This window comes from Lynx canadensis, chromosome A2 (assembly GCF_007474595.2).
Source record: "Lynx canadensis isolate LIC74 chromosome A2, mLynCan4.pri.v2, whole genome shotgun sequence".
Classification (NCBI taxonomy): Eukaryota; Metazoa; Chordata; class Mammalia; order Carnivora; family Felidae; genus Lynx; species Lynx canadensis.
The window spans coordinates 24508068-24526613 of NC_044304.2; the positions used below are offsets into that span (position 1 = coordinate 24508068).

Here is an 18546-nt window from a genome sequence, read left to right on the forward strand (position 1 = left end):
AGCTTTGGCTATAGTGTACTTACAAAAAAGAATATTTGGGAATTATTGGGTCTTACACTAAAAATTCCTCAGTCTGTCAACTAACAGATGTTTCAGAGAAAGTGGTAAAAAGGTAAAAGAATAAGAACTCTACCCCTATGCCCTTAAAAATTCAATCACACAAAATTTTTCTACATTTAAAATCAACATGAAGGATTATGTCTAATAGGCTTTTGCTAGAAAAGAATATACACATAATTATGTACACAAGGAAAAATTTTAGCAAATTTTCAAGCTATTCCAAAAAAGAAGGGGAAAAAAGGACCACCATCAATAGCAAGAGATGGGAAACGGCTTAAATATGCACATTTGAGAGATAAGCATTTATCTATGTATTCTGCAAAGAAAAGAAAGAATAAATGCTACATCTTAACTCCAGGGTCTCTCAAAAATATGACTGACGACCATGGAGGAGTCACATGAGCCTTTAGCAAGAGCCAAGTTTAAGGTGCTGAATGGTACTCAGAAACCCCTCTAAGGGTGCCTGGCTAGCTCAGCAGGTGGAGCACGTGACTCTTAATCTTGGGGTTTTGAGTTCAAGTTCCACTTTAGGTATAGAGATTAAAAAGAAAATCTTTAAAAAAAAGAAAAAGAAAAAGAAAAAGAAACCCCTCTAAAAACTGAAATTATAGTTAATGAAAGTTAATAACTGTACTAAGTCATCAAGAAACTTAGTTAAATCTCTTAGTGCATGGATAAGGATAAGCTTACCCAAAATATAAATATATTAAAAGGGAAATTACAGCATTTCAACAATATTTCTAGAAAACAAATCTGTAATATGGTTTCTGGCCTTCCAGAGACCCAAAGCCCTCCATATCAAAAGGGAGCCACAGCCCCTTTATTCGAGTTTACATGAGCAATATCTCTAATTATTGTGCAAGGCTGCCAGCTGTTATGAATATTACAAATAGATGAGAACCTTTCTAGGAGTATAGGGTGTGGTCTTAGATGGAGAGAGTCCTATGAAAGAAAGGCAGAGTAGTACTAGAGAGAGAAAATCCAGTTTTGTAACCTGAGCAAGAACCAAGGAGGGGGCAGATCCATAGCTGTGTCTAGGGAATTTACAAATCTCGTGAGAACTTAGGGTTGTTTTTATTTCAATACTCTGAAAACAAATAATGTAAGGATATCCTTGATGATCACAGCAGCCATGACTATTGTGTCTGAGCAATATGTCCTGCCTTCAGGAATCACCTTAGGTCAATGAAAAAGGAAAAAAGATGGACTTGGGAATCTAAATGATGTGTTCTCACTCAGTGAAAGGTAAGGGAGGTCAAGTTCCTCAGCATGAATCAAAGTTTCACAGAAGTTGAATATTGTAAATATGGTGGGAGAATTGAGTCACCATCCACCATACAGCAGGTTAGACCAGTAGACTGCCAAAGAACCCACCCAGAATAGTCAGTATCATATTTGTTACAAGTAGCAATTTAGCTAATGTGCTTAAATAAATATAGTTCAATTGAATTAGTAATAAGGAAGTGTACTTAATTTCTTTTTTTTAAGTTTATTTTTACTAATTTCTACACCCAGCATGGGGCTCAAACCCACAACCCAAGATGGAGAGTTGCATGTTCCTCCAACTGAGCACAGCCAGGCACCCTGAAGTGTACTTAATTTCTAAATTGATTTAGGTTTTATAAAGGTGCAAGGGATAAAAACAAAACAAAACCAAAAAAAAAAAAAAAAAAACCAAAACAAACAAAAAATACACAAAAACTCCCCTACAATTAGAAGTATCATTACAATAATGATTTAAGTCAACTCTGGGGTTCTACAAATTATTTACTTTAACTTTTTTTATGTTTATTTATTTTGAGAGAGACAGAGACAGTGTGAACAGGAGAGGAGTAGAAAGAGAGGGAGAGAGAGAGAAAGTCCCAGGCAGACTCTGTACTGTTAGTGCAGAGCCCAACATGGGGCTTGAACTCACAAAACAGTGAGATCATGACCTGAGCCGAAACTAAGAGTCAGATGTTTAACTCACTGAGCCACCCAGGAGCCCCAAATTATTTATTTTAAAAGGTATCTCATCCAACTTTGAGAAACTCTGGTTAAGTCCTGAATCCCACATTTATTATCTGTTTAACCTTAAGCAAGTTCACAAAACTTTCTGAGCCTCAGTAAATAACAATGGCCTCAGAAGTAACAATGGCTACTTCACAAAACTAAGGTCAGTCCTAATGAAATCAGAGAACACGCAAGTACTCAGTACAGTGCCTGGGGCTTAGTAAATACCCAGTACAACAACACTCACCATCATCAATATTAACTACAAACACATTGTATTGTTTTCTTAAAGGATGATCATCCTGTTGTTAATAATTAGTTTTTGCCCTCTATTAATTTCACATATGACTAGGAAAAGCATTCAAATTCTGAGCCTTATATTCCCTTCAATCGCTATGATCAGTTCTTGAAAGAAAGTAAATTGATTGAATTATTAGAAATAATAATACTACCTATGTAGGTGGTTTTACATGTATCCCAGGAAGAGAACTAGACCCTTAAGCACAATATGTTTCTTTCTTATGTATAAAAGAGGAATAACAATATTAAACATTTGCAATGGCTCTACAAAGATTGGCTGATTGAAAAAGTTGCTAAGCAATTTACACATGAGGGTAAAATTTTCACTAGTGCAGCAAATTGCATCATTTGTTCAAAATATTCACTGTCCCTCTCTAGTCAGCTCATTCCTATATTCTCCTTCCCATAAAAAAAGAATCCTTTCTGCCTCTCTGACATCAGGTTTGGCCATGTGACTTGTTTTGACGAATGCAATGCAAGTTGAAGTAACACATGCCATATCCAAACAAAAGGTGTAGGAGCCATCTTATGAGTAATCCATTCGTTTTTTCTTCTTTACAGTGAGACCGGCTCATCCAAGAAAAGGACCATTCCCTTCAGCCTGACAACCAGAATAAAGACAAGGTAGGGCAGCATTACAGACAACCCCTGGGAGAGAAATAAACCACTGAGATTTGGAGGTTGTTACCTCAACATAACCTAGCAATATCTGACAAATACATGCAGATCCCACAAATGGAGGACTAAAACAAAATTTTAACATTTAGGTTAAAATATAGAGGAGCATTTTCTCACTGATTCATCTCCCTCACTTCTTTCCTCCTTTTGCCATAATACCAGTCTGGTAATGTTATTCTTTCAGGGATAAAATGTCTCATCTTAGGTCTCTAAATGCAAATCACTTGTAAGTGATGTCTTTTGAGGCACAGATACACATAACTAACCACTTTAACTGCGCCCAAATGTATTCTCTTTATCATTCCTGGGCACTGATTTCTTTCCTAACAAATAGCTGCTCCAAATGCTTGGACATCAAGAGGAAGGCAATCATTGGAGAGGCCTGAAGGGGGATAAACCCTACTGAGATAATATAGTTATGCAAACAGCTCAAGTGAAGGGCAGGAAACATCAATGGGTGTAGGTTAGAACTCACCACATCAATGGTTATCACGTGTGTGAGTGCCTGCCCTGGAGCACAATCCCATGAAGAGTCCAGTCATGTCTGGCCCAAGCATGCCTCACCACAGGATGTCAAAGAAAGGGGCCCCATGCACCTGCTATCTGTGATTCCATCTTACAATGAATGGCTCTGTGCATTCCAGATTGCACCAAGTGATGCCACTGTCTTTCCGTGAGCCTTGTGCAAGACAGATGATTCAACCCTGATAGATCCTTAAAGGCAATAGCCATGTCTCATTCATCTTTGTATCCCAGTACTATTACACTTGTAATTAAAGGCCGCTTAGTGCAGAGCAGTTAAAAGCATGGGCTTTGAGTCAAGAGTTCAAGGTTCAAATACCAGCTTCTCCACTTACTTGTGTTAACAACCTTATGAATAGATGCTGTTAAGTACCCTTCTACTGTCCCTCTGACTTGAACATTTTAAACTTTTTTAACATTTATTTATTTTTGAGAGAAAGAAAGAGAGAGAGAGAGAGAGAGCACGAGTGGGGGAGGGGCAGAGAGAGAGAGAGAGAGAGAGGAAGACACAGAATCCGAAGCAGGCTCCAGGCTCTGAGCTGTCAGCACAGAGCCCGAGATGGGGCCCGAACCTACAAACCGTGAGATCATGACCTAAGCCGAAGTCAGGCACTCAACTGACTGAGCCACCCAGGCGCCCTCTGACTTGAACATTTTAGAGCAAAGGACTTTACACCACCAATATCAGCATCCCTGCTGAAGACTTCTTTTGAACCCTGGAAAACTACTCTGCTCTTGTAGGGTGCAAGATACAAGTTCGAGGAAAGTAACCACCTTCAAAAACAACTGGTTGAGATGTTTATATGTCTGTGCTCACCAAAGCATTATTCACAATATCCAAAAGGTAGAAACAAACCAAATGTCCATTGACAGATGAATGGATAAACAAAATGTGGTATGTAAATACAATGGAATATTATTCATCCTTAAAAAGGAATGAAATTCTCATTCATGCTACATCAAGGATAAGCCTTGAAAATATAACACTAAGTGAATTAAGCCAGATACAAAGGGACAAATATTATATGATTCCACTCACATGAGGTACCTAGGATAGTCAAATTCAAAGAGACAGAAAGTAGAATAATGGTTGCCAAGAGACTGGGGGCAGGAGGGAATGGGAAGTCAATGTTTAGTGGGTATAGAGTTTCCTTTTGGGTTGATGTAAAAATTCCGAAGATGGATGGTGGTAATGGTTTCACAACATCGTGCATGTACTTAAAACCACAAAGTTGTACATTTAAAAATGGTTGAAATGGTAAATGTGTGCTACATATGTTTTACCACAATAAAAAAATAAGAATAATAAAAATATATTTTAAAAAAGAAAAGAAAAAAAACTGACAGAAGCTGGTGGTTGGTTACACATCCCTACTCGCTTAACCCTCATGTGAGATCATCCTAAGGGAGGGGTTTTACCCCATTTTTAGAGTCTCCTTGTGAGACTAAACTCCAGTCACCACTGGAGTAACTTCCTGAATAATGTCCCATCTGTTGTCTGCCTTCTCTTCCTACCTCATACCCTGGTTCACCTACTGGTGATAGCAAATAATTACCTTCACAAGAATACTTGTCTCAGGGTTTGCCACTGAAGGCAAGTGTCTTAACTTCTCTAAACACTTACTTCCTCATCATGAGAAATAATACTTGGATCATGGACTTACTGTAAAAATTAAATGAGATTATTCTTAAACATGCTTAGCAAAATGCCTGCCACATAGTAGTTACTTATTAGCTTCGTGAACTTCTAGCCCAATAGTCACCTGCCTCTTAAACTAAGTCTCTCAGTTTCAGGAAGAGATTAAAAATCAAAGAGCTATCGTTTTCCATCTTCCACCCGATTAACACCTCCCATGATTTATCATTCGCCATTTAACCACAAGAGGCATGAAAAGGGACTAGAATTTTGCATCCAATTCAAGCCTTTGCTTAGAAGTGGGGTAAGCCCACAAAGGAAGTTAGATAAACTCCCAGATATAACAGATTTTCCAAGACAGACAGATCACCACCATACCCTCCTGACCTGGAGAATTAGGGAGCTATGGGGATAACAATACACAAACCTTAACTCTACCCTTTCTCTTTGCCTCCAAATGTACCATCTTAGCATCATTAAGGCTTATGATGAAGACTAAGATGCATTGAGTCTTTTTCTGCTCTCTAGTGCACCAAATGAAACCATAGCATCAAGAAAATCCATTGAAGTGTATCCTTTGCTAAGTACCATTTTATTTGCTTTGGTTTCTCTTTACTTGCTTGCCAAAATACACAGAGAATTTTGTTAGCACAGTGATCAACTGTGCCAATTAGCAAACCAGAGGAATAGGTTACTGACTCTGGTGGACTCTCATAAATAAGAGCAGGGCACCTGGGTGGCTCAGTCGGTTAAACATCTGACTCTTGATTTCAGCTCTGGTCATGATCTCAGGGTCGTGAAATCAAGCCCCATGTCATTGGGCACCACACTGGGCATGGAGCCTGCTTAAGATTCTCTCTCTCCTTCTCCCTCTGCCCCTTCCCTGCTCTCTCTCTCTCTCTCAAATAAATAAATAAATAAATAAATAAATAAATAAATAAATGTTAAAAAAAAAAGACTGATGAGAAATTCAATTTCTATACCCTACTTTTGTAGAAAATGGCTTTCTGAATATGTGTTTTTTTTTAAAGCTGAACAAAAGTTGACTACACTTACATGTTAAAAAGGGAAGCTCTGTTACCAAAACAAATAAATAATAAAATCCCAAATTATATCTTGTCCTTTATCATAATCCCCCAAAGCTTTTTTCTAACACCTCATATGTCCATAGCCTTCAATTTTGTTCTTATCTCTCACAATTATATACGGGTGGCCAACCTAAGTACAAAGCATCTGACTGAAGGTAAACACCATCCATACTGGGCATGTCTAATGGTTTCCATCTTTGCCTCAATTACATTAAGTTTATAAGGCTCATACTTCTCCCTACATTACTGCCTATATTTTTCCATTTCCACTTACTTTTTATAAAATAATGACAAGATTCCAGAAATATTCAAATAATCACACAAACTCTGCTATACAAATATGGTAAGTGCTGCTGAAATAAAACTACTTCTTGAGAGTTAAGATCATGATTATAATAGCTCAAAACATTGGTTCATAAGTTGAAGCACAGAAGTCAAGATTAATGTTATGAAAGGGACTTTAGCAATGTTACCATCTAAAGTACAAAGTGGTGTAAGTCATACAAAAGTAAAGTCATAGGCAACTGATATGCATAGGGCATTGAATGTGGTTCCAGCACATAACTCTCAGTTTTGTACATTTCAGGGAGTACACCATTTCCATTCGTGAACTTTCTCACACCACTTTCAGAAGCTGTATACTATAAATTTCCTTTTAGTCTAACCAAGTCAGTTTAATGCCAACTGTAAACATGTTCAAAGATTTTAAAACAAGAGCCATACTCTCTGTGCTCTACTCAAAACTCACTGAAAAGAACTTAGTCCCTGATGACATTTGGAGAGATTCTCAAAGCCAACAAGCAGTGTGGAGTCCCATTATATAACAGGAGCATCTTCACCTGGAAAGTGATCTTTAAAAGGTATTAAAACTGCATAAATTGTGTTTGGTCAATGGAATCATAATGGGCAGTGCTAGGATTCCCAAGACCATATTCACAATCTTTCTATTGCTTTCCAGGTCATTCCACTACTTGCTCATGCCAATTTCAAACCCTATACTCCCACAAACACCAAAAGCAGGTAGTTATTGCCATGAAAGTAGAATGAAAGAATAAAGAGAATCCAGCATCTTTGGTTGTGTCAGAGATGAAACCCCTTGATGGTTAAGTTCGAACCTCATCTCCTTAATGGATCACAGGGTCTTCATGCCTTCACTCTGTCTGGCCTCTTTCATCATCTGGCATCCCCAGCTAAGCTAATCTCCAGCTCCACAGGTCTACTTTCACCTCCCCAAATCCCAAATCTCCTATTCTCTTGCTCATCTTTGGACCTAGACTGTTCCTTCTACCATCAAAACGAAGGGCACCCCAGCTAACTCCACTTAGTGCTCCACCTCACCCTAGGTGTCACCTTCTTCAAGAAGCCCTCTTCAGCCTTCATCCATGAATCTCCTAAGCCCTCCATGACACCCTGGGTGCTCCCCCATAATAGTTCCCATCACAATAGCCTGCTTATTTGTCTAGTGCCTCACTAAAGGCTACAATCCCAGAGCCCCTAAATATCACTTGCTCTGTTTACAGTTGCATTCCCTGTGCCCAGGAGAGGGCTGGCAAGAAGCAAGCACACGCACATTTGTTGAATATATAATATAAGCACTTAACTCTTTGTTAATAAAGTCCATCATGAAAGTACACTAGCCATTCTTGTTTTCCAGGATAAAATAGCTAACAAAATGACAATTACTGGGGCACCAGGGTGGCTCAGTTGGTTGAGCGTCCAACTCTGGCTCAGGTCATGATCTCACGGGTTGTGGGTTCAAGCCTTACATCGGGCACTTTGCCGTTAGCGTGGAGCCCACTTTGGATCCTCCGTCTCCCTCTCTCTATGCCCCTCCCCCCATCTCAAAATAAACATTTAAAAAATGCCAATTACTTAATTCTTTGCATGAAAAAAACTATTGTAAAAAAATATCATTTTAGATCTGTAAAGAGACCAGATGATTTTGACACATACCAAGAGATCCCCAAATAAGGAGAAAAGTAGTGGCAAAGCCAAAAATGGAACTCAGGTCGTTTGACCCACAGGTCAGTACTCACATCTATATATCCAAAAGGATCTGCTCTGAAGTTATTCTAAGCAAGTATTCATGTTACTGAATTCAAGGTGGCCTGTCAGAGTATTTGAAGCCTGTGTACAAAAAGATATTTTTGTCTTGGACTTAACAGAAAAGGTAAAGAATTTCCCTTGTGTACCCCTGCTAACTGTTCCATGCTTACAAGCCTAATGAACAGCAGCCACTGAAACTCAGTTGCCTTTGTATCCACCCAGCTCAAACAAGATCTATTTTCAATACGCTCCTAAGAATGCCAAACACATTCACAACCAAACCTCCTCCTTCCCGCACCCCACCCCCACCCTGCCATGGGGAACTTCCAAGAACAAGATGGTTAAAGGGCCAAAATGCAAAACAAAGAAGGGGTAGGAGGGAACTTTACCCAGAAAGAACACGCACACACACACACACACACACACACACACACACACACACACACACACACACACACACATCACAGGAAAGAAAGAAGATACATCAAAAGCCCTCCTCTGAGAGCCAAACGTGAAAGAGTCAACAACATTGCTCCCAGGATCCTGCCCTTTAAACCACAATCTTGCTCCTCCAGGTGATGACAGTTAACTTGGAGCTGGCTGAAAGGAAGGCAGCATGGTTAAACTGCCTTCAACTAGGCATAAGAAAGCCATCCTGGTAGGAGTTTGGCAGCCACCAGTTCACCAAGAAAATAACCAGAGAACATCGCACCAATCCAACCACACATCTTGCAGAGCAGCTCAAACCTCCACCTCCAGAACAGAGTTCACCAACAGGGCAACTCCAAAACCCTGTACCCACTTCAGTCACCTTGGACCCACAGAGGATGAACTTCCCACCTCGACCACACCCACCTTGTTTTAGAGAAACTTGCTACATAAGACCTAGTAACTACAATGCATAACTAGGTTTAGTTTTTCATATAAAACCCTGCCCTTTCTTATTATAATTAGCCACGCTGCTTTAGTGGAAAGCCTCTGACAGTCTGTATAAGGATCCGAGAGTATTCCTACAGAACAGTCACATTGCTCAATTCCCATTCAAGCTCTCGTCTTCTAAGCCACTAAGAAGTTGCCTTGAATTAATAGTTTGCTCTTAATACATTTACAGGGAATGCACTTTGCTGCCTGCAATTCATTCATACTCTGAAATCATGTAATGACAACTACCTTTAGGGGTGGAAAGCTGCAAGGCAGGGAAGGAAAAAAAATGGAACAGGAACACTAACAGACCTGGCATGCACACACATGCACACGTGCAAACACACTGCACACATATAAGAGAATCAAGTGAGCAAAATGTAGAATCTAAAGAACAAACCATGACAAAGTACAGCTGCTTGTATAAGGCATCTATGATCACTGTCACTGGCCTTTCATCCACAGGTGTACCCCAGAGATGCCCTCCGACCCAACCCACACTTTTCATCCACTGGGGCCACAATCTCACTATTAACTTCCAAGAAAAAGTAATCACTTAGTTCCTTCCTGAAAGTGCTGCCTGCCTTTCTTTCACTTCTCTTCATTCTCTTTTTAATTTTGTTGAGTGCCCACTAGGTGCCAGCAACTAGAGATTTCCTGGAACTTCAAAGCAATAAATCTGAAAGATGGAAGTGGAAAAGGAATGCCCAAAAGTTAAAAGCACAACCTGAGGCACAACGCTGGGAAACAGAGCCAGCCAAGGACTAAGGCAATCTGACAACGGCAGAAGCTGAACTGGCCCAAGAGAGGGGTGACCATTTATATGAGCAATTAAGTCAGTGTGGTTGTAGCCTTGACCTTCCCCAGCTGAGGCACAGTGAATAGCAAATCACAAAGAGGACTCAGCCCGAGCAGTGAAAGAAAGCCAGCCTGGCTCTTCCTGGTGCCTTTGCACTGACACTGGGTTCAGGGTTGTTTCTGCTGTAATCAAGGGGCCATACACTACTACTACGATGGCAAGCGATAATTTAGGAACCTTGAGGGTCAGGCAGATGCAGGTTCAGTTTCTAGATCTGCCACAGCATTAACTTTGAGCAAATCCTTCTGTTTATTTATTCCATCAACAGATATTTATTTGAGCATCTACTATGTGTTAAAGACTCTTTTAGGCACTGGGGATACAGCAAAAGGCAAAAGCTCTTCCCTTCATAGAGCTTAGCAAATTCTTTGAGCCTCAGTTTCCTCATCTACAAAATGGGAATAATATACCTACCATTATAGGTAGTTTGAAATGAGGAATATAAAGCACCTAGCACATAATAAATGTTCGGTGAATGGTATCCTTCACAGAACAGAGCTAACTTAGCTACAACTCCCAACTAGAGTGTGAGCTCCAGATGAAGAACTATCTCTGGTTTACCTCTATACCCCCCAGTACCTATCACATAGTAGGAGCTCAATGAGTATTTCACAAATCAATGAATGATTATTCAATCAATAGTAGCCATTATTATGGTAACTTATTATTCTTTCCCAAGCCACTGAGGTTCTATTACCTAAAAAAGCAACAGGGAAGGGGGCACCTGGGCGGCTCAGTCAGCTGAGCCTCCAACTCTTGATTTCAGCTCAGGTAATGATCCCAGGGTCCTGGGATCGAGCCCCACGTCAGGCTCTGCACTGAGCATGAAGCCTGCTTAAGATTCTTTTTCTTTCTCCCTCTGCCCCTCTCCCTTGTTCACTCTCTAGCTTTCTCTCTCTCACTCTAAAAAAAGTTAAAAAATAAAAAAATAACAAGGCATTAAGTTAAAGCCTTTTTTAAATAAAAGTAAGGTGCACTACACAATATATCTTCAGACTTCTTTTTACATAAAAGAGAATGTTACTAAACGTAAGTATTCCAATTCAAGAAATCTATTAGTATGGAGACTTGCATAGGCAGCTGACGCAGATGTCTGCCCACCGCTTTCCTAACCATAAAGTAAGGACAAGTTGGCCAGGTTTCAGGTTGATCCATAAGATACTTAAAAAGTACAGTTAAATGATGGGGTGCCTGGCTGGCTCAGTCGGTAGAGCATGTGACTCCTGACCTTAGGGTCCAGGTTCGAGCCCTACATTATGTGTAGAGATTACATTAAAATAAAATCTTGTATAAAAGAAAATACTTGATAGCAGCCCTCTCAACAATAGCCAAATTATGGAAAGAGCCTAAATGTCCATCAACTGATGAATGGATAAAGAAATTGTGGTTTATATACACAATGGAGTACTACGCGGCAATGAGAAAGAATGAAATATGGCCCTTTGTAGCAACGTGGATGGAACTGGAGAGTGTGATGCTAAGTGAAATAAACCATACAGAGAAAGACAGATACTGTATGTTTTCACTCTTATGTGGATCCTGAGAAACTTAACAGGAACCCATGGGGGAGGGGAAGAAAAAAAAAAAAGAGAGGTTAGAGTGGGAGAGAGCCAAAGCATAAGAGACTCTTAAAAACTGAGAACAAACTGAGAGCTGATGGGGGGGTGGGAGGGAGGGGAGGGTGGATGATGGGTATTGAAGAGGGCATCTTTTGGGATGAGCACTGGGTGTTGTATGGAAACCAATTTGACAATAAATTTCATATATTTAAAAAAAAATACTTAAAGTTTCGCACACGTACTAAAAGATAATCTATCAGAAAGGTTATGCTTTAAAAAGAGTGCCACATCAACAAACAATCACAAAACCTCAATGGCTTAAAACAACAAAGGTTTATTTCTTGGTCTCATTATATGTCCAATGCCAGTTGCTCATTTAGTGACTAAGGGACTCAGGCAGATGAAGACTCCATCTCAACACATGCTTCCATAACTATCACAGCAGAAAGCAAGCACTATTCGGTCTCACACTGGAAAGTAAATATTCTAGCATAGAAATGACACTAGTCACTTCCAACATACACCTGGAAGGAGAGAAAAGTAGCTAGGGTGAACATAAACAATCTCTACCAAAGGTGATACTAAGACCAACAAGCTGTGGAATAACAAAAGGATTTGTTAAAGAGAATGCTCCAATAAAACAAGTAGACAGCTCTAAGGTTCTCAAATCCTAGACCTCAGAGGGTGTTTTTTAGAGCAGTGCCCTAAACATGAAGACATCTCAAACAACACAAACCTGGACTCTGAATTTTGAGAGCAACTCTGATTTTTTTCTATAACTATACTGAGGGTCCAGATAAGCTTTTATTTAGGAAACACAAAAAAAGTTTCTACAGCTGAAAAACATTAGAAAAACCACTAATGTAAACCAAATCCTTTGTTTTACAGATTAAAAAAGTAGAGGGGGGGAAGGGGGAAGGAGGCCCAGGAAGTTAAAGTGACCCCACCCCACCCCCAGGAAAGCTCCAGAATGTTTACCAGATGTAGAAATAAGTCCATTGATAGATTTGTTGTACGGCTGCACCACCCTCTGGCCTTACCCTTCATCTTTGCTCTCTTTAACTGGCACAATAGAGCCAGACCCAGACTAAAATCATGTCACACAATAAATGGTATGGACGGTAAGTAGTCCCCACCCTACTGCACTAAATAATGATTCACATCCCATTAGCAATGCTCTACATTACTCATTCCTTATTTCCTGGCAAATGTGAAGCCATTAGTAGAAGTTAATACTAACCTTCAGGACACTTTCATTTTGTTCTCAGAAGACTACAGGTTAACAGCCAGCTAGGATGTGTATTCACTCAATTTCATTCTTTTCTCATGTGCCCAGCTTTGCTTCATGCCCAGTTTTCCTCTACCTTTCATTCACACTAAAGCACTGGGTGCCACATACTTAGGCCTCAATGGTCTTCTAACCCCCAATCTTTCTTTTTCAAATCATCTTATACTATCTAGCCCATGAAATAAACTCAAACTTTTCAACCTGGAATGCAGTTACCTCAATTTTATTCCAACCTACTCTTCCAACATTATCTCTGTTGTAGTACTGATCCTGCCGGGCCAAAGGCAAGATGATGGGCCTGGAAGTCAAAATAACATAGTAATAAATCCTAGATCTGCAAGTTCCTTAATCTGAGTGTCAATGTTCTCACCCTTAAAACAGTATGATGGCATCTACTTTGAGAGCGTCTTGAGAGTGTGTAACGGTGAGGATTGTGTTTGACTACAAGCAACAAATAGTGGCTTGCAAGTAAGGAGGTAATTTGTTTTATGCAATAAGAAGTATGGGAGAAGTCAGTCTAGACTGGTACTATGGCTCAATGACATCATTGAGATCAAGATCCTTCCAGGTTCCATTTTTACGGAACTGTCATTAAAATGGAACCATGGAACCATTCAAAATGGTTTTGCCATTTTTAATATCTTTGTTGCAGTAGTTAGCTGCTGCCCTTTCAGGCACTGCACCTATGTTCCCAGGAGCAAGAAGCAGAAAGGGGCCAAAGCTGTTGCGGTATACTAGCCACATGTGTCCTCCTCACTAAGCTTTTAGGAAAGCCCTTATCCAACAACATCCACTTACATCATTATAAGACCTGAGTCTCATGGCCACTCCAGGCTGTAAAAGACTCTTGGAGAGTGAGAGGGGCATATTTCCATCTCAAACAAAATTGAGGTTCTTTTAGTTAGAAAGGAGAGAATGAATATTGGATAGGCAATCAGTAATGTCCATCATAGTATTAAATTATACATTTTAGGTAAAGTGCTAAGCACAGTAGTTAACAGCTCAATAAAGGTAGAGCTGTAATTACTACCATTATAATTACTGTTGTTATTATTACTCACCTGTCTTACCCTCTGATCAAATGGAATAACTCATTATATCTAGATGTTCTCCTTACATTTCTACTATATACTTATCTATATGCTCTATATGTATTTCCAACACTATCTCTGCTTCAAGGTCCAGGAAAATGCCATTTCATCCAAGAAGTCTTTCCTGACACCTACCCCTAATAATAAGTGCTATGGTGGCGGAACCCACATCTGACAAAAACTCCTATGTTCATTATTCCATTGAGCCTCGTCTCGGAACACAGTAGGCTCTAATAAACAGTGCCTTGATAGTTTAAGTAATTCATGTACATTTCATACTCACATTTATAGTCAATCCTCTAGAATCAAACATGGTATATTCCTATAATGTAAAAGTTAAACGTTAGGTTTGTATGTCATAAAGCTAGTTGTGGGACAGAGAGGATGCAGATTGTATTCCCTAAGAATAAGAAGAAAAACATTATAAAATTCTCTAACACACATTACTTTTTATAAGCTGTGGGAGTTCAGATTACAGTTCATCAAATATTCCCTCCTCTACTATGGGCAGAGTCTACTTTTACCCATGGATGTTGATCTTCACCATGTGACATGCTATGTCCAAAAAGGTCATTAGTGAAAATGACATTTGCTTGTGCAGTTTGACTTGGCTATCAAATCCAGTTACCTGCCACAAGAGGGGCATGCCTTAAGTAGCTGTGATCCCTTCTGCTTGGGCCCAAGAACACATGGGAAGCAGACCAGAACCCAACATGTAGCCCACAGGACAGCCATCCCAAGAGCCCAGCCTAGATCAGCCAAATCACAGTCAACTTAAAAATTCAGGAGTGTGAGAATTAATACCTGTTGCTGTAAGTCAAAAAGTTTTGACACAGAGCAAAAGTTGCCTAATATAACTTCTATCAATTGATGTATTTTAGCATTTCTTACATGTTGATTCACTTTGTTCCTTTTCTTCACATAAGAAAGAACAGTGTGAAGCATATCTGTCTTTGGTACATCCAATGATGTCTGTCTTTGGATCAACTGTTTTAGATTTATGAGACCTACATTCCCATTAATATCAGTGTTTTTTCATTTTCCATTTGTTTATTTTTCTAAAAGAAAGTCACAACAAAGTATCAAGCAATAATATAAACATTACTGAAACTAAACTGTTGACTGGCAAGTAGGTCTCCCATATAACAGCCAAAATCTTAACTTCTTATCTGATAAAAGGCATTTAAGGGTGTCTGTAATAAAACAAACAAAAATGTAGATTATACAAAGTCAATATCACCAAAGTCAAAGACTGTCTGTTGAGGTGAATTTATGGATTCCATTCATTTAAACTCATATTTGAGGGTATCTGTTTTGGCAAACCATGACCATTGAGTTTCACCAATGGGAAGACGCTGATAAGGCTTAAGTCTTGTGGCCTTTCCAACAAAATAAAATAAGGAGGCCATACTATTTTAATAGAATAATTTTAAATATAATTATATTTACTCACTAATGAAAAAGAGTCTCTTTGTAAGTGAAAGAGAAAATAAAATTCCAATCCCTTAGCAAATGGGGGAAAAAAAGCCAACTGAATAAGATCATGTATTCAACCAATACCTATTCAAAACTCCAACTGGAAGTTTAAGGTATCAATAAAAATAGAAGAGTGTGGGTTTTGTTCTGTTTTATCTTCTTTTAAATAATCATTATTACATTTGGAACCAATTTCCACTCAGCTAAAGTTGACCTACCAGAAATATATAATACACGAAGTTACTAAATTTGCCTATTGGTAAGAAGTGACAGCCTTCAGAGTGGCAAGACACATAGGACAGTGCAAAGGTCATTAACATCGCAATGGACTCTTAACAGAACAGGCCCTATGTATGCTGGGAGAGTCCATACTTCAGAACAGACACATAGACAGCACAACCCAAATTCGAATTCAAGGCCATAGCCAAGGTCACAGGCTCTGGGTCAGAGAAACCTGTGCTGAAGAGATCACTCTTACACTAAACTGTGACATGATACAAAACTCCTTTTAGCTTCCTTATCTATAATTTGGGGGTAATAATAACAGCTACCTCATAGGATCTCTGAAAGTTTTTAAAAAGATAATGTATGTAAAATACTCCACAAAGTGCTAGCATATGCAATAGGAATAATAGTAATAGCAATAATACTACCCTCACAAACCTGGCTCCTACATGATAACCACCCTAATCGGTATACTCTGACTCACCATCTGTTCACAAAACACTGAATGCACAGCTTTATAGTCACATCCAGATACAGCTTCTATAAGGTAACAACTCTCTGATCAGTAACTTTTCTAGTGAATTCAGGAAAAGGGCACTGAAAAAAATAAGGCTTTCACTAATAGAGAATTGAGACCACACTCCCTCACCCATGAACATCTTGCTGGTGAAACCATGCTTCCATCACCATCCACACATCACCCTCCCAAACTGTGCAAGGCTTTTATTAAAGCACAGAGGCAGACAGACAAGATGGCTCACCTTAGGAGCAAACTCACCTTAAAAGCAAACTCTTCTACCCTCCAGAAATGATCTGGCTTGACCCCACTGCCACCTCCAAACTGACAGCCAAACTGTAAGTGAAGAAGGCAAGCCCTCACTTCCAGAAGTTGAGTTACACTGTCAAAAACTAACGGAATCCCTTCAATCCGTGGTCATCCTAACAAGGCATGCTTGTCTGCTTCAAAAATATCTTACAAATCCATTAATAGAGCCAAGAACCAAGTACTATATACCAAAAAACTATGTGACTTTACAAGGACAAGAGTGACCATAGGAGACAAAGTGCCACACCCTTTTTCCAGATAGCTCAACAGTAAATGGTGTCACTTATAAAGAAGTCTGCAATTCTAGAGAAATAGGTGGGCAATTCTAACCCCCCAATACTCCCCCCCCCCAACACCACTGCATTATTTTTTACACAGATCCATTTCATCTTTTTGAAGCCAATGGCCTGAGCATCCCCAACTACCACAACTAGTGAGGGGAGGAAGGGGCAGAGAAGAAACAAACACAAGTCAAGTATACTTGCTTCTGAGCCCATTTTCGAAGAGTTTTCCTCCCGCTTGTCTGCCTCTCACAGCTGGAGCCTCATACCTGGTGGAAACCAATGGTTAAGTAAAACCACTGATTTAAAAAGCCAACCAGGAAACTAACCATGACAAGTGGGAGCTGCCCTCCTCTCCCGAGCGTTGATTGGCTCTTGAGGTTTTACCGGTCCCCGTTCTGCCCACATAAGTGGCAGGTGTGACTGTCAATCACAGAGGGACCTGACAATTCACCACTCTGGGAGTAAATTGCCTTTCATCCAGCAAAGGCAGGTAGCCGCCTAAAATCGATCCGCTCATAACAGAGCAGACCCTCCCTCTCTGGAAAGGAGAACAGAGACCCTTAAGTACAAAATAAATAAGCCCGGGTCGATCCGAGAGTTTATGAGCGCTGTTTTATTAACCCGCACCAAAGCAGTCCTTAATCTTCACTGTCCTAAGATGATCTTTCAAACGCTCGGACGAAATTAAAAAAAAAAAAAAAAAAAAAAAAAAAGAAGGAGAAAGAAAAAATAAGGCACAACCTTCTAAGTACCCCTTGTCTTGTATAATTCGGAGATGGGGAGGGGAGGAAAGGAATGCCATTCAGTTTAATTTCACAGCGTATTCGTTTTCATACACCACCACCCTCTACCCCTCCCCAGTAAAGCCGGCTTCATTTTCCCTGACACGGGTTTGTTTGTTTTTTTTAACACGCTCCCCTCGGAGCCCACCAAGGCAGTCAGGCACCCCACCCCCCTGGGCTGGGGCTCCACCTTTCTCCACTTTGTTCTGCTTGGGGTTCCCCCAGACCCTTGCCCCTGCGTACACCCCACCCCTCGAGGCAAGGGGGGGAAAGCCAGGCGAAAGAGGGGAGCTGGAGAAAAGAAAGGCGATGGCAGTGAGGGTGGCTGCCGGAGAGGGACTGCAGGAGGTGGCCCGGGCCGCCGGGGCGAGCGAGCGGCGCCCGCGCGCCAGCGCAAGCCGTGCACTTGTTCCAATCCGGGGGTTTCTACATCAAGGCAAATCCGCCCTTAGGCCGCCCCATCCTTTCCCCCGCCCCAGAAAGCCCCGGGGGAGGCGGATGGTTCACCCCTCGGCTCCCCGTGATAACGCATTGCAGCTCCCCACTAGTGAGGGGGACCCGGCACGAGGGATGCCCGGCATGGGCGCCCCGAGGGAGCCTGGTGCCCAGCGGCCCCGGCCCCGGCGTCGACGTCTCACCTTTCCGATGCTCGCCCCGGGGCCGTCCCACATGGATTTTTACAACCTCACGTCGCCCTGGCCCCGGGCGGCCGGGAGGAGCTGGAGCCGGCGCCGGAGCCGGAGCCCGAGCGAGCAGGAGCGGGAGGAGGAGGTGGAGGAGGAGCGGGGCGGGGAGGGAGGGCACGGCTCCGAGAGCCGGGGCCGGGCGCTGGGCCGGGCGGGGCTGACGGCCGAGGGGGCGGCACCCGCCGCAGTCCCGAGACGCGCGCTCGCGCGGCGCTGCCAGGGCTGCG

At 41.1% G+C, this 18546-nt stretch overlaps 1 protein-coding gene across 1 annotated transcript in view; it reads right to left on the minus strand.

The window, feature by feature from the left end:
* The window catches only part of ERC2 (ELKS/RAB6-interacting/CAST family member 2), a 937319-nt gene extending 918992 nt beyond the window's left edge, over positions 1-18327 (minus strand). The window contains exon 1 of the mRNA XM_032592316.1: positions 18272-18327. The gene's annotated coding sequence lies outside the window, so the exon portion shown is untranslated. The remainder of the gene's footprint in view (positions 1-18271) is intronic.
* Positions 18328-18546: the final 219 nt, after the last annotated feature.